The 17,946-nt window shown below is 45.1% G+C and overlaps 1 pseudogene; it reads left to right on the top strand.

Annotated features, from left to right (window-relative positions):
- Positions 1-303: 303 nt before the first annotated feature.
- LOC141124412 (U2 spliceosomal RNA) lies at positions 304-432 on the top strand (annotated as a pseudogene).
- Positions 433-17,946: the final 17,514 nt, after the last annotated feature.

The raw sequence follows: 17,946 nt of genomic DNA, 5'->3' as shown, positions 1-17,946 counted from the left end.
ACTGCACCTTTAATCATATCAATTGGACTCCATAAACACAGTTGGACTCGCCCAGGGCTCAAGCAATCCTACCTAGAACTCTCACTCTGTAAATCCAGCAATCCTCTCAGCTCAGGTGATAAAGCATGAGTTAGTGCTCTCCACAAGCTGAGATAGTGCTCACTGAGGTACTTTTATTAAGAAAAAAATGCACCCACATCTTTACTGATTAAAATCGCCAATATCACTTTAACCACTTCATTACTGTGTCATAGCTGTTGTCATGTCCATGTGAGCTAACCATCAGCTACTACATGTTGTCATGTCCATGTCTCGGCCTTTTGGCTAAGATCAAGTGTAGTATCTGTTCTTATCAGTTTCCAGTTTTCCTTGCTTCCATCCCTGATCCATGGCGAGATGGAGATGGGATGGTGGTTGCTATGCAAAGCCTGCTGGAGTAAAGGTGACCTGGAGCGGTTTGTAGCCGAAAGGGAAGCCTTCTGATGGGGATGGAGAACCACGGGGTCTGATCCGGAGGGTCGGGACCCTGGCCTTCTGGCCTGGATTGGGGCAGCTCTAGCTCCGGACAGTTATTTGGGAGAGAACGCTGGCTCCCCTTTCTCCCACCGGGGGGAGCGGCCAGTATTTCCCGAATGTAATTAGGTAGGAGGGACGGAACGACGGTGAGGCCTGATGGTAAAGGGCTCTCACCAAGCTTCCAGAACTCCATGCCTTTCTGCCTGGGGTGGGGGCTGCTGTGGTCTGGGCTGGTGGCCAGGGTTAGTCTTGAAAGCCTATGGAGTATGTGCCCCTGGAGTGGCAGTCCAGGGGTGCCAAAAAATTACTGTGAGTGGCAGTCACTTTGATTTGATGCACCACGGTCACTGCACCATAAACACGCTTTTTTAGCACCTGCCTCTTGGGCTGGGCCTTTTGGCTGGGACCAGAGGAATTTTTTATTCCTGGCCGGAGGGCCTGGTCATTGTTTTACACAATGGCCACCTTTTTCACTCTCCTCTCCACTATCCCTTCCCCACTTTCTTTTATTTATTTTCTTTTTGATTGAATCCTATGTTTTGTCACGTCTTGTACACGTTTGTCTCACTGTGTGGCGAGTAAGGACGGGTCCTCGGGCCAGCCCTGAAAGTCTTGGGAAGGGGTGGACATGGCCTTTTGGCTTAGTTCGCCCTATCTCATGGGGTCTCCCTTTGGGGGAGCCCCACCTAGTACTTGGGTGTGTTCTGTTTCGACAGACCCTCCAGAGAGCGGGGTCTGTCTGGTTTCGGCCAGATAGACCATTGTAAAGTACCTTTGTCCCCGTCTGGAGCCTAACGCCCCGGGGGATCAGGGAATTGGCACGTCTGTGTACCCGTTGCACTTTTTTGTGACCACTCTTTATGTGTGTGCACATTTTTTTGGCACCGGGTGAAGTTTTTTGGGTGTGTTATGCACGTCATAGGCTTTCAAAAAAAAAAAAAAATGACCGTGTCATAGCTGAAAGACAGCTAATGTATGGCTCTGTTGTTCTGGGAAAGCGTCCATAGACGCCCTCCTAGAACACGCTTACTACGAGCCCCCTGGGGCGTGCATCCAGCACGCTCTCTGTTATCGTTGTGTTCTTTGGACACAGCTGATCACAGATCGAAGTAAAGGGCCAATCACAGCGGCCTTTTACCATGTGTCCAATCACAGCTGATCAGATGTAATCAAACTTGCCGATTATTGGCATACCTTTTCTCATGCGCTGTCACAGCGTGAGGAGAGGAGAGCCGGTAACCAGCAAGTGTGAGAGGGGACATTTACACAGATAATCAGTGCCCTGATTATCAGTGCAGCCCCAACAATACCAATCAGTGCCCATCAATGCAGCCTACTAGTGGCAATCAGTGCAGCTTATCAGTGCCGCCTTTCAGTGCCTATCAGTGCAGCCTCATCAGTACCACCTCATCAAAGCCTATTAGTGCTGCCTCATCAGTGCATCAGTGCGGCCTCATCAGTGCCCGTCAGCGCACATCAGTGAAGAAGAAAAATGACTTATTTGCCAAAACAGAAACTAAGAAAAACATTTTTTCTTCAATATTTTCAAAAGCAAATAATAAAAACTCGGTGGTGATTAAATACCACCAAAAGAAAGCCCTATTTGAGTGAAAAAAATGATAAAAATTGCATATGGATACAGTGTTGCATGACTGTGCAATTGTCATTCAAAGTGCATCAGCGATGAAAGCTGAAAATTGGCCTGGGCAGGAAGGGGGTTAAAGTGTCCAGTATTGAAATGGTTAAAACCATTTCAATGCTGCTCAGGTAGATGGCTCCAACATCACAGATACCTCTGACTGCATGGATTCCTTCTCTCTCTCTCTCTCTCTCTCTCTCTCTCTCTCTCTCTCTCTCTCTCTCTCTCTCTCTCTCTCTCTCTCTCTCTCTCTCTCTCTCTCTCTCTCTCTCTCTCTCTCTCTCTCTCTCTCTCTCTCTCTCTCTCTCTCTCTCTCTCTCTCTCTCTCTCTCTCTCTCTCTCTCTCTCTCTCTCTCTCTCTCTCTCTCTCTCTCTCTCTCTCTCTCTCGTGGAGTACTACCAAGCCCCTTTTAAACCTTCCCTAAATCTTTCCTCGGTTGAAGGAAAGAAAATTGCATAATGTATGTCCAGCCTTACACATCCTCAGGCCTTCCCCCACCCCAAGTGATCAGGGCTCACTTGATGAAGAGTGTTACTTAATCTTGGGCTCCTTTCGCTAGGGTCTTGGCAGGTATACAGTGCAGGCATTTGGAGCACTCCTGATATGTTCATTTGACACCTCAAGGTAGATGCGGCCCGCGGTTCCACTCTGTCTTTTGGGGGCTTCCATCATTTCTTCTGCTGTCTTGATTACCTCTTTAAAGCAGCTTTGGGCCTTCTGTGTTTTCTTCCCTCCCTTGGTACTGCTATTTTAAATCTCACAGATACACTGACGTGAAGTAATCCAAGAATACGGAAAAAAACAGTTTTCATACTTACCTGTATTTTTCCTTTCCTGGTTCTTCTCCTGTTGGCATAATTCCCTCCCTAGTGTCTGTTCAAGTCTAGTTATGGGACACCGGGGGGGGGGGGGGGAGTTAGAGCCACATTTATGCTGTTCCGAGGGGGTGTTCTGGTGGGCCAAGGGGCAAAGTTGACCCACAGGTATGCAAACATGTGGAGAGCCAGGAATGGAAAATTATAGGTATGTGTTAATTTTCTGTGATTTCTTCTTAACTTAAATGAGTAATTTCCGCATTCCGCATATAATAGAGATGAACAAAGGCAAACACGTTTGAAGTCAAGCCTGGGTGACAACCATGGCTGCCCCCATAAATACAGCAGAGAAGTGAGCATAGCCACCCAAGAGCAGGATGTGTGTTATTTGCAGGATAACCAGGTGAACCTACAAAGAAAAAACCTAATATAATAATACAGCCAACACATCTAGGTACTGGTAAGCTGCAATATATACAAATTAAATTTTTGGATTGAGAGATAAATTCCAAATGGACAACACGTGTTATTGGGGGGACTTCTATTAAAGGAGAAATACAGCCAAAGCTCGTTTGGCTGTACTTCTAGTGTGGATCACAAGAGTGCAGTTTGTTCTGCACGCCTGTGACCCACTGTCAGCAGACAGCGAGCTGAAGCCCACTGTCAGCTGATGTTACAGCACCGGTCCACGCTTAGGAAAGATTGTGACCATATAGTCGGTATCTGCCCACATGCCTGGACCAGTACCCAGCTCAGCCTCTCAGTGAGCCACTGAGAGGCTAAGTCAACCACTCCCGCCCCTCCACAGCTCAGTGCTCCAGTGAGCGTGGGGGGGCAGAGCAGAGAGTCGGTGACTGATAGTCACTAGCTCTCTGCTCAGGGAGCTCTGAGAACTGAGCAATTGGTGGTGTTTGATTGTTTGGTTCTCAGTGTTAGAGCCAGCGGGGGACAGATGCAGCATCGGAGTGATGCTGCATCCACCTAGGTAGGTATGATTCCAAAAAAAAAAAAAAATCCCATACTTCTCTTTTAACTGTTTATTTGTAAAATAAAGATGTTTTATAAATAGTAAAAAAATATATATAAAACGTCAGTTTAAAATGTATAAACCTAAAAAATACAATAAATTGCACCAAAACCATTATGTCTTTTCTTATAAGCCTCTTCAATGAACTTGTCAAATGTGCATTGTATCTCTTTTTTGTGTTTCTGTTGTAAACCTAGATTTGCTCATTGTTTTATTTAACAAGCAAAAGGCAATATGCAAAATGTACTGTAGTACCCATAGCAACCAATAAACAATCATCTTTCAAAAACTAAGTCCACCTAAAATGAGTATTTCATGTTTGCCTGAGCTCATTTACTTGACATTTCTGACAGCTTTCTACATCTCTAGAAGGGTCCAGTGGTGATATTTTCTTGCAATTGTTTATGTCCCTGTTCCCGTTCCACAGTTATAACAACGGTGTCACTTACTGCTGCACTTCTTAATTTTATTTGACATTATGGAAAATCCAACAGAATACACCAGCATTTGACATATAAACGGCTTCTAAATTCGCTAGAACTGGAAATTCTGGTGCATTTAACATGACACTAGTGTTCCCAGGAGATTTATGAAGCCAGCATTTATCAACTATATCAGACAGAAATAGTCATTTTGGATGGATTGTTTGGACTGCTTAGCAAAGATTAAGTCTGATTGCTATGTGTTCCTGCAAGCTGTATATCAATCATTACTCTGTACTGCCACATTTCCGTTTTAGATATGTGGTAGAATAGATGATGTTAGAAATTCTTTACAGAAGCAGACAAAGCACAGTCCACATGGGCTTTGCTGCTTAACTGCAGACAGAAGACAGGAACTTTATTCAGGGAAAAGGCACAGAGTATACATTACCATAGATGCAGCTACAAGCGTATAAACACTGCCATCTACTGGTTGAAGAATATATCTCTACTAAATACTGATGTACAGTAGTTGTTGCATAAAATACAATTCTGTATTCCATCAGATGAACTTAAGAATGGTGTAGGGCTTCCATTGGTGCACACAACAATCAAGACATCATGTTACTGAATGTAAGTATCACCTCTTCTGTATATTATAATGTTCCAGACTGCTGTCCTGCCTGCAATGCTGCGTACACACGACCGGACTTTACGACATACTTGGTTCGGCGGACCGGAGTCAGTCGGACAATTCTATCGTGTGTGGGCTCCAGTGGACTTTTTTTTCTCAAAAGTTTGAGGGACCTAGAAATGAAACATGTTTCAAATCTGTCCGGTCGAAAAGTCCGCTCGTCTGTATGCTAGTCCAACGGACAAAAACCGACGCTAGGGCAGCTATTGGCTACTGGCTATGAACTTCCTTGTTTTAGTCCGGTCATACGTTCATCACGTATGAATCTGTTGGACTTTGGTTGATCGTGTGTAGGCAACTCCGTTCATTCAGAAAGTCCGTTGTAAAGTCCTTTGTATAAGTTATTCCTGCGCTACCTTGGAAAACTGGTGCATATGGACAGCTGCAAACACTGAATGGGATCAGACCAAGCCCAAAAAAATAAAATTATAAACATAAATAATAAGTGCTGCGCTCGTCCAAAAACGTGTATCTGGGTGAAAGTGTATAATAATACAGCGTATACGGGTAATGTGTTTGTATGCACAGTATCCTGTGATAAAATCAACGGTGTTAAAAGTGAATATTTGTCCTGTATCTGATATAAGAACAAACACGGCACAGTGTGTGTGGGGGACAAATATAGATAATCCTCATACACACCTAGTGCTAGTGTAACATGTGCAAATAAACCTTAAAGTGCTAAAGTGTCATTGTGCAACTCATATGGATAAAATTGCATATAAAAGATTTCTGGATCAAGCGGAAAAAATAGGTCATAGGTTTGTTACAAAGGGCTATGACCGGAAGTATATCAGGAAGAAAATCACGGAGGTGACGGAAATGAATCGGAGTGAGTTAATTAAAGAGAAAGTTAAAAAGGAGACATTACCGACAGTGACCCCTATTATTTTGGACTTTAATGCACAATACAAGAAGGTAGAGAAAATAGTTAAAAAACATTGGCATATCCTTCTGGCGGATAGAGATCTATATAATACCCTACCTATTAATCCAAGGTTCATATATAAGAGAGCACCTACCATCAGGGATAAAGTAGTGAAGAGTGTAGTCGACCCACCGAAGAAAACATTCTCCTTTTTCACAGGAAAAGGTTTTTTTCCCTGCAAAAGATGTTTCGCCTGTTTAAGGACGAAACGTCCAAATGAGAAAAAATTTCATTTTACGTCGACTAGCACAGGAGAATCTTATGAGGTCAATAACTTTATTTGCTGCAACACAGAAGGAGCTGTCTATGCCTTAGAATGCAGTTGCGGCCTACAATATATAGGTCGCACAAAAAGACCCCTCAGAGTTCGTATCAAAGAGCACGTGCAAAATATACTTAATAGATACGATAAGCACAGCGTGTCAAAACACTTTCTTCTACATCATAACAAGGACCCCACTCAGTTAAGATTCTGGGGAATAGAACCATATGTTAGACACTGGCGGGGCGGGCACAAGGTGAGGATCCTTAGCCAGTTAGAATCCAAATGGATATATACATTGGATACTTTCCCACCCAGAGGTTTAAATATCGAATTTGATCTTAACTGTTTTATTAGCGATTTTTAACTTTTTTTAACACAACCCCAGTTTTTATACTTTTGAATGTTTTTATAAGAGTTTTATGTAGGACGGGTTCTCTCCCCATGCAATTTTTTAGCTTTTAATTTTTTGTTCTCATTTATGCGATTTTTATGTAGGATGGGTCTTCTCCCCATGTAATTCATAAATTTTGATTTACTTATATATATATATACATTTTTTATATTTTTTTTCCACATTTATACAATTTTATATATGATATATATTGAGTTTCCTGTCGTGTGTTATTGTGTATAGATTTTTTAGGTAGTACACTATGTATATCTATACATGTTAGGGCTTTTCTGTGTATGGATTGAGATATATAGCTGGTGGCGCCAGAACCTATCCCGTCCCATGCATACTGACAGAGCCTATATACATATACCACATTGAAGTGCTCCTATATAATGTCACCTACTATTCTATTAGGGACAATATATGTATGTGAGTCAGCGTTGAATGTTTCACACCACTCTCACAGAATGTTACGCTGAGCAATATTTACAACTTTAGACATATTTATCTCATATATATATTTTTCTCATATTATTGTTCATCAAGCCGCTGGATATAGGTGCTCCATATGGAGCGCTATTTGTACTGATTAGGTCCCACAGTCTGTTCCCATATTTATCTGCTGCCACATATATTTAATATCACGTTTATAGCACTAGCAATACGCTAGCAATGGTCTCTTGAAATATGGCCGCTGGTACATTACATCAGGCCACAGGAAAATGGCCGCCTATCTATTTAGACATCTATGGCACTATTAATGTGCCTCCTAACCATGAAAATGGCCGCGCACGGGTCTCGAGGCTGACCCCTCCAAACATGGCCGCCATGACATCACACCGGGCCACAAGAAAATGACCGCTCATTCACTACAATGCCTCCCAACCAAGAAAATGACCGCGCACGTGTGTCGAGGCTGACCCCTCCAAACATGGCCGCCATGACATCATACCGGGCCTCAAGAAAATGGCCGCTCATTCACTTCAATGTTAAAACTATTTAAAGACATGAATGTGCCTTCCCTATTATCCCCTGATGAAGTCACGTGATTGGGTGACGTCACGCGTAGGGACGGGATAGGCACTGACAGATCTGGATTGACGAGCTCGCCGCTCGTAGGATATGTATATGAGGCGCATTCACTCTATGTGAGTACCTGTTTTTAAACCTTAATAAAGACATCGCTCTGTTTAAAAATACTACACTATGTTGACATCCTTATATTCTTTCATATGCTGGCTTTGCTACCACTGATGCTGCTATTGAGAGATTAAAGTACAGGGACTACCGGCTCCGGTCCAGGGACCCCCAAAGAGAGATCATCTCCTCCATTTACCTTCTATGCGGTTGTCCCATTGCCGCAAGGTAAGGGGCCATTACCTATCTGTGTGTGTGTTTGAGCACGAAGAGGATATTTTTACCCTCTCTCTTTCGGCACCCCAATGGTCACCGGTTGCACATTTTGGATTGTTAAAGGATCACTGAACATTTTTTGACACTTATGTTTGATGCATTTTACAAGTTTGAACTTCACGCAATAATACATCCTCTGTGGCTATCTTTTTATAGATAGATGCCATACACTTGTTTTTGCACTAATGTGCTTTGCACAATATTTATTTTTGTATAGTTTACATTTTTTCTACATATGATTTTTGTTTCGCAGTTTGCACCCTTTTGTCCATACTGTTTGCACATGGTATGTTTTGTGATATTGGTTGCAAGTAATTTTATTGGCTTATATATACAATTTATCTATAAGGGTTGTACAAGGACACTATAGCACTTTAAGGTTTATCTGCACATGCTACACAAGCACTAGGTGTATATGTGGATTATTGATATTCATTCCCTACACACACTGTGCCGTTTTAGTTCTTATATCAGTTGAAGGATAAATATCCACTTTTTGAATTTATCACAGGATACTGTGCATACAGACGCATTACCCGCATACCCTTCATCTTTTATATGCAATTTTATCCATATGAGTTGCACAATGACACTTTAGCACTTTAAGGTTTATTTGCACATGTTACACTAGCACTAGGTGTGTATGAGGATTATCTATATTTGTCCCCTACACACACTGTGCCGTTGTAAAGTCCGTTGAAAAGTCCGCAGGACAAAGTCTGCTGTAAAGTCCGCTTGTGTGTACGCGGCACTAGCGTCACCCAGGTGGGTCCTCCTTGTCTGTGCATAGTCTGTGTATTTTTGTCAGTGGAAGAGTGCACTGTGTGCTTACATTTTAACCTCCCCTACACTTAGAACCAGTCTACTAGAGTAGAGCAACAATTTGCCACACTTTTTTCGTTTTCGTTTCTCGGTATAGTGATGCAGAGTGGGCAAAGGAATCTTTTGACCTCTGCCTTCAGCCTTCATGTACCTTATATGACTAGGTGATCTGGTCTTGTTAATGAGACACTATGGCTAGATAGTCAGCTCTGGTACGAAGGTAGAGGAAGAAGGTTGTTGGCCTACAAAATGTCAGGAAGTATAACTCCAGCCCTGAATATAATGGTCAGTGAATAATAAGTTGGTTTAGAAAAATTATGTCGTGCTGTATTAGAATGAATCCCATGTCTGACAAAAGGATGTCAGATCAGTAGGGAAGTCTATACTAAAGCTAACCAAAGCACCTTATTTACATTGATCTTTTTTAGACTCTAATGCCCCGTACACACGGTCGGACATTGATCGGACATTCCGACAACAAAATCCTAGGATTTTTTCCGACGGATGTTGGCTCAAACTTGTCTTGCATACACACGGTCACATAAAGTTGTCGGAAAATCCGATCGTTCTGAACGCGGTGACGTAAAACACGTACGTCGGGACTATAAACGGGGCAGTAGCCAATAGCTTTCGTCTCTTAATTTATTCTGAGCATGCGTGGCACTTTGTGCATCGGATTTGTGTACACACGATCGGAATTTCCGACAACTTTTTATAGCAAGCTCTCAAACTTTGTGTGTCGGAAATTCCTATGGAAAATGTGTGATGGAGCCTACACATGGTCGGAATTTCCGACAACAAGGTCCTATCACACATTTTCCATCGGAAAATCCTATCGTGTGTACAGGGCATAAGACTTGACTTTAGAATTTTCTGTCATACTTAATAGTATTGTAACACATTTTTTTGCTTTTCTTGACTACACCAGAAAGAGTCAGTTCCCTAGAACAGCCCTCTCCCTTCCTGCACATAATAACTCTCTCCTCTTTTGGCAGTATCTAATTAATCTCTGTGCAGGTCAAGCTCCTTCACCCCTCTCCTCACCTCCCTACATAATAGTTTATGTAGAAGCCAGGGGAGGAGCAAATGGGGAAAATGTAAAGCAGGGGTAGGCAACCTTTGAGAGGTGGAGCTATACCATGACAACATGGAGGAGAGCAAAGATCACAGAGGTGCTGCAGTCTTTTCTTTCAAAGAAGTTAACCAGTAAGCCCCCAGAGGTCAGTAGTACAGGACAGTGCACAGAGGTTAGTAGTAGGTTGGGCAGTGTACAGAGGTCAGTAAAATGTGTTGCAGTGTACAGAGGTCAGTAGGGCAGATGACAGGGGTGAGCAGAACAGGGGATAGCAGGGCAGAGAATAGAGTGTCAACAGGGCAAAGGGACAAGAGGTCAGCAGGGCAAAGGACAGGGGTCAGCAAGGCAGTATAAAGGGAGGGGGTCAGGAAGGCACAGTACAGAAGAGTCAGAAGGGACTGGTATGGGGGGGTCAGAAAAAACGTGTAAGCGTGTCTGGAGGGCACAGCACAGGGGGGTCAGGAGGGCACAGTACTGGGGAGTTCAGGAGGGCACACTATAAGAGGATTGGGAAGGCATGGTACAGGGGGGTCTGGAGGGCATGATACTGGGGGGTCAGGAGGGCACATTACCGGGGGGTTTGAAGGGTATGGAACTGGGGGGTCACGAGGGCTAGTAGGTCTGGAGGACACAGTACTGGAGGGTTGGGAGGCCATGGTATTGGGGGGTTCTGGAGGACATGGTACTGGGGGTCAGGAGGGCACACTACAAAGGGATCAGGAGGCCAGGGTACTGGGCGTCAGGAGGGTCCTAATGCAGAGCAAGTGGTTTTCTAATTATGTAGATCAGCACAGGGAAGCTGCTTTGGCAGATCTACCTCTTCTGGCGGGCTGATCCCTGACGGCCCTCCTTTCTCATCACATGATGTCACCCATAAGCACCTTGAATGAACTGGAGAGGAGGGCCAGCTGGGAACAGCACACAGGGGGACAAGAGCCCAAACTTGCCTGAGCATTATCAAAGCCGACAGCGAATCTTAAGTGGCAGAGGCCTTCCCTGCCCTGCAGCACCTGCACATGCAAGGGGCGTGCTTGTCTCTGTGAATACCTCTGCTATCTAGGACTCGCTTTGACTGCTTCCCAGCTTGAGAGCTCAGGAGATAAGATACCTGAGCTCATTGCTTCTGTGCTCTGCTCTACCACTTGGGGGGGGGGGGCACTTGAGGGTTGGCAGGGCATGGACTCGAATGTAATCTACCTGTCTCATCTGCCGGTGGTTGACAGGAAGATCACGATCGACCAGTTTCCAACCTCTGCTGTAGAGTGTTATTTGAGTGACAGACCGAAAATTTGCTGGGGCTTCTGGCATTAAATTCATGATGGCAGTGCACAGCAGCAGTCTCAGGACTTTTAGATTTCTACTCAAAGGAGGCTTTTCCAGGTAAATAACATGTAAAAATTATACTAAATGCACATATATTCTTGTGGGAAGATTTTTGATAAAATAAATAGTCTGGTACAGGGTTCCTTTAAATTTTTTTCCTGCCTATTGTATAAAGATTGATTTAAAAGAGAAAAATATATGGTCTTCTTGGAGGTGTGTGTTGGGGTCAATATCATGTTGGAATACTGCTCTGCGGCCCAGTCTATGAAGGGAGGGATCATGCTCTCCTTCATTATGTCACAGTACATGTTACATGTTGGCATTCATGGTTCCCTCAATGAACTGTAGCTCCCCAGTGCCGGCAGCACTCATGCAGCCCCAGACCATGGCACTCCAACCACCATGCTTGACTGTAGGCAAGACACAATTGTCTTTGTACTCCTCGCCTGGTTGCTCCCCTGGGATGTTCTCGGTTGTCCAGCCTCGTCACACAGGACGACAGCTCAGGACCATTCCTCGGCCGCGGTGGTAGGCTCCAGACAAGCCTCTGGACCCACCCCTGCGCTGCTTCGTTTTGGGCCTCCGGAACGGAGGACCACGAGGTAGCGCCTTAACGCATACCTGTCGGCCAGGAGGGCCAGCAGGCGGCTGCAAAACGAACCCCAAAATATGGCGTCTGTCCCATAAATACCCTCGCCCAGAATGCAACTCGGAGGACCACCTCCACCCAGTTGTCTCCGGGACAGAAAAGCATCCATACGCTTCAACACGTTGCTTTTCCAACACTAACCATTGATAACAGCGACACCCACCGGTCAGTATGGAAACACACACAACGTCAGCCAAGCTGGAACAGAGGCAAACTTAACCTTCCTAAGGAACAAGTTACTAAATTTACCTAACGTGCGGTAGATTGCAAATCTACCAGCGCTACATACTCCCCCCACTACAGTAGACGTTGTCCCCAACGTCTGTCCAAAAAAACAGTAACAATGACAGTAACTGTGACTCCCAAGCCTGAGAGTCAATATTTGAGTTTCTTGTAACTTTGGATAGACAAAGAGAGAGAGAGAAAAAAGGACAGTGTAAAACATTATAAGACTTATATCTATAGAACATTATGTTTACATCCGCAAACAAAACCACAGTATGACTGTACATAACCTCACTATCTAACTAGCTGAAAAGCCTCCCAGCTTAATATAAGTTCCGATGATCCCTGAAAAGGAAACATAGTTAAACACACACACATGTATATCCTGTACAACATTAGGAGCAAAGCCTCATTTAAAAATGAGACTCTCTTCCTATAATCTATACCAAAAAAAATATTCTTTAGGAGTCAATCCCTATATAAAATTCTTTTTATCTTCACATGAAACAAAATCCGGCTAGCAAGAAGAAGTCCTTGGATTTAAAACACTGAACAGAATATGTAGCTCTTGACCACGCAGATCTCTTTATCCTGACACTAACTAGCTAAATAACTTCAAAGTTCTTTTGTCCATAGTTACAAGTAAAACCAGGGATCTGGCAAGGTCAGTGTCTTTCCCTCTCTATCCACAGTGGTATTGAAATATACAACATTGTCTTTTCCCGGCCTGCAGATTACCACTTTGTCAGCATAGATGTTCCGACCGAAATGCCAATGTACAAAGCACCCGTTAAAACATTCCTCCATCTTAACAGAACATCCAGTCTTTCTGAAGGGCTTAGGCACAGACAAGTAGTCCCAAACAGCTTCACTGTACCAAAGTTCCGATTAATTTCAATCTCCTGCATGATACCCTGGGGCACGTAGGGGAACTCTAAACCATACTCTGCTGCCACACGCTTGTTCAACATCCTCTGTAAACGAGCAAGTTTTGGCAATGATCTGTCTCTCCCTATACCAGGCGGTACACAGGAATCCGATGACTTTCTCACCATAGACCCAGCCAGTGTCTGTAGTGAACGAGTAACTTTTGGTAAAGTCCCAGCAACAGTGCTGTGTGGCTCTACACAGGGTGACGTCTTCCCAGAACTCAGGGCTGTCCATTCAGGGAAAGTCATAGTGGAGGCAACATCCTCACTTTGTGACCATAATAGCTCTTGTGACATAGTCTCAAATAGGTCATCATCACCGGAAAGATCCGACATGGATTCTATTTCTGAATTTCCCAACTCTTCCGCTGGCAAATATTTATATACAGTCCCGGATACATTCCCCAACAGTGGCTTACCCGTTCCTGACGTGGACTCTGGTAGCTCCGGTTCAGGTAACCTCTGGGGTAGGCCTCGACCACGGCTGCGGGAAGCCTTTACATAGCCCACCTTCCTTCGAGTAGGCACAACAGGAGTAGGCATAGTGGACGCAGAAACCAAAGTAATGTTCCTTGAGGAGACGACAGCAGCAGTGTCTTCTTCTGGAACATTGTCAGCAACAACAGGCAAAGTGGCGACCTGTCGCTCTCTCTCTGTATCGGTAGCAGCTTCTACTGTGGCGATACCTGTTGCCCAATCCACCCGATAAGCACGGGGCGACGTGGTAGGTTGCTCCACAACAAACAAGTACTCTCCACATTGCGGACATCGGCCAAATGGACGAAGATGCACGGCCAATCCCTTGCATCGATGGCAGATCATGCCCAGTCCCTCAATGTCTCCTGAGGTATACAGGACAAACCTCCCCTGTGGCTTCAAACGAACTCCAGTATCCGTAAGCAGAGTTCCAGATAGCACAGTATTCATCACATTGCTTGCAGGGAACATTCTCGGTCCCATAGCTGGTTGCATCGCCGAAAAAGACATGGCCACACTCTGATCTTCTCAGCGCGATCACAAGGCCTCTCTTTTCCTCTGGCGCCAACACACACACGCGTCCCGCGCAGTAGCAAGTAGGGTAACTCCTCCCACTTGTTCTTCCAGTCACGTAGCTCCCGGGCCTCACTGGCGCCCACCGTCTACGCACTCAGAAAACAAAGTCCTGCAGTTTTAACCTTTTCTCTTCCTGAAAGATTTTTTTTTTTCAAAGTCCAGCTCTCTCTGTAAACTCCCGGTAAAACACTCCACTGAGTTGCGAGAATTGACGGTCAACAAATCCCGGACAACGCCCCCACATGTAGCACTAACTCTCGGTGAAGCTGCTAATTTAAGCGGGTCTGTTACCTTCACTCTCCTTCCCTTGTTTCACTGGCACCGGGTCTAGGGTTCCTTTGAGCTTACCTCTGGACGACACACGCACCAACACTGGAGTACATTTTCAATGCTTTATTAAACAATTTCTTAGGAAGTAGCAGGAAAGAGGCGGAAAGGAAACTGCAGAAGAAACTTAAATATCTTCCGATAGGGTTCTTTAACGAATGTCCTGGTAGGATTCAGTTTAACGAAAGCAGGATAACTAAAGCTGCATGAACAAGAACTCTGCTCCACTCTGCAAGACGACAAGCAAACCAGCTTTGACATTTATTTTATATTAGGTTCGTTTCCCACTCTCTATCCACTAACATGCTCCTTATTCTCTTCCTTCTCACATTGGTGTCTTCTATCCTCAAATTATCTTTACTCTACCCCTCCTCTCTTCCCTGCAGCATGCACATATCACCCTCACTCCTACCCTCTCCCTACTATGGCACCCATCATCTCCTGCATTTGCTGCACCCACATGCTGACATAAACACCAGGGCCACTAGACATGTGCGCTCATACACATCCCACTCCCACCTTGCCTTCCTCACCCTCCTCCTTCTCCTAGTCTCAGGTGACATTTCTCCTAATCCTGGTCCGCCATTTTCCAAATGCAAGCCACATATCCAATACCCCTCTCGCTCTGGCAAGCACCGCAATCCACTCAGTTTAATTTCTATCCCCCTGCTTCCTCAAAGCACCCCACCAATCTCATGCGCCCTTTGGAACGCCCGCTCCATCTGTAACAAGCTAACATCTGTACGTGACCTCTTCATCTCTCATGGCTTGAACATACTCGCCATAACAGAAACCTGGCTTCAAAATTTTGACTCAGCTTCTCCTGCTGCCCTCTCCCATGGTGGTCTCCGTTGGGCTCACTGCCCCAGACCCAACAGACAGAAAGGAGGTGGAGTTGGCTTCCTTCTATCCCCACAAAGCACCTACCAAGTCCTTCCTGTCCCTCCCTCTCTATCCCTCTCTTCTTTCGAGATGCACTGTATTCGTCTGTTTTCTCCCATTTCTCTGAGGATTGCAGCAATTTATCGGCCTCCAGGACCGGTATCGCGCTTTCTTGATGACTTTGCTGCCTGGCTACCCTACTTTCTCTCCTCTGAAATACCCACCATTATTCTTGGTGACTTTAACATTCCTGTCAATGTTAACAGCCCAACTACAGCTAAACTTCTCGATTTAACCTCATCTTTTGACCTAACACAATGGACACATACTTCCACTCACTCCAATGGTAATACCCTTGACCTTGTATTCTCCCATCTCTGCAACCCTGGCAACCTCACCAACACCCCCTTTCCTCTATCTGATCACAACCTCATTACTTTCACTGTATCCTTGCCTCCAACCACCCATCCCTCCAAGCAGCAAACAATTACTTGTAGAAACCTTCGCCACTTTAACCCTTCTCTTCTCTATTCTGCTACTGACCACCTATATGACATAATCTCTCCCCTGTCCTGTTCTGACCTGGCCACCTCTGTCTACAACAGTTCACTCTCATCATCACTAGATGCACTTGCTCCTCTAACCACACGCAGAATCAGGCCCCGACCGTTACAACCCTGGCAAACTGACAACACTAGAAATCTCAAGAGACATTGCCGTGCTCTTGAACGACTGTGGCGTAAAACCAAATGCCTGCAAGACTTCACCCTATATAAATCTGCCCTTCTAAAATACATTTCATGCCTCCATGCTGCCAAACAAGCCTACTTTGTCTCTCTTATTAATTCCTTGTCATCCAGTCCCCGTCGGCTCTTCTCAACCTTTAACTCTCTGCTTCGTCCACCACCCCCTCTACCCACTAACTCACTCACTGCCCAAGAGATTGCCAATCACTTCAAAGACAAGATCGATGCAATTCGTGAGGACATCTCCACTGTGCGTACGTCTTCCCCACCCAACATACCTTGCCTAGCAGCACATTCAACACTCTCCTCTTTTGAATTGGCTACTACGGAAGAGGTTACAAAAATTTTCTCGGATGCCCACCTAACCAATTGTCCTTTGGATCCTGTTCCTTCACAACTACTACGGTCACCCTCTTCTTCTATCCTATGCTCCCTCACCCACATCTTCAATCTCTCCCTCTCTAGTGGCATCTTCCCCTCCCCTCTAAAACATGCGCAGATCACTCCCATTCTTAAAAAGCCCTCACTGGACCCCACCAACCTGAATAACGCTTAGTCTAGAACGCTTAGTCTACAACCGTCCTAGCTCCTACCTCAATGAAAATAACCTTCTTGACCCCTTACAGTCTGGCTTTCGCTCGCAGCACTCCACGGAAACTGCCTTACTAAAACTCACTAACGATTTACTAACTGCTAAAACCAATTGCCAGTACTCCATAGTCCTACTACTTGACCTCTCTGCGGCCTTTGATACTGTTGACCACCCGCTCCTTCTCAATAAGCTACATTCCCTTGGCCTCTGAGATTTTGCTCTATCTTGGTTCTCTGCCTATTTATCACAGCGCTCCTTCAGTGTCACCTACAACTCTGTCTCCTCCTCTCCATTGCCCCTTTCTGTGGGGGTCCCCCAAGGCTCGGTTCTTGGACCCCTTCTCTTCTCTATCTACACCTCCTCCCTCGGTCACTTAATAACTGCCCATGGCTTCCAATACCACTTATACGCCGATGACACCCAAATCTATCTGTCTACTCCTCACCTCACTCCTTCAGTCTCCTCTCGCATTACTAACTTACTGACTGACATATCAGCATGGATGTCGCACCACTTCCTTAAACTTAATCTCTCTAAAACTGACCTATTAATATTCCCCCCCGCCCGTGCACCCCTCCATGACTTTTCCATCAAAATCAACAATGCAACCATCAATCCCTCCCCTCAAGCCAGGGTACTAGGTGTAATCCTAGACTCTGACTTGTCATTTCAGCCTCAAATCCAATCGTTGTCAAAAGTTTGTAGAATTCACCTCCGTAACATCTCTAAAATTCGCCCCTTTTTAACAAATGAAACCACCAAGCTCCTCATTCACTCACTTGTTATCTCTTGCCTTGACTATTGCAACTCCCTTCTCATTGGCTTACCTCTCCATAGGCTATCCCCTCTTCAGTCTATCATGAATGCTGCTGCCAGACTTATCCACCTTACCAACCGCTCAGTGTCTGCCAGTCCAATCACTACACTGGCTCCCAATCACCCAGCGAATTAATTTCAAAATACTAACCACAACATACAAAGCCATTCACAACTCTGCCCCAAGCTACATCACTAATCTTGTCTCCAAATATCATCCAAATCGACCTCTCCGCTCCTCTCAAGACCTCCTGCTTTCAAGCTCTCTCCTCTCCTCCTCCCATGCTCGTCTCCAGGATTTCTCCAGAGCCTCTCCCATCCTCTGGAACTCGCTACCTCCATCTATCCGGCTATCCCCTACTCTTGCTACCTTCAGGCGATCCCTGAAAACTC

Source organism: Aquarana catesbeiana, linkage group LG01, assembly GCF_042186555.1.
Source record: "Aquarana catesbeiana isolate 2022-GZ linkage group LG01, ASM4218655v1, whole genome shotgun sequence".
Taxonomy (NCBI): Eukaryota; Metazoa; Chordata; class Amphibia; order Anura; family Ranidae; genus Aquarana; species Aquarana catesbeiana.
The sequence above is the reverse complement of the archived record's forward strand: the minus strand, read 5'-3'. Positions and strand labels throughout refer to the sequence as shown.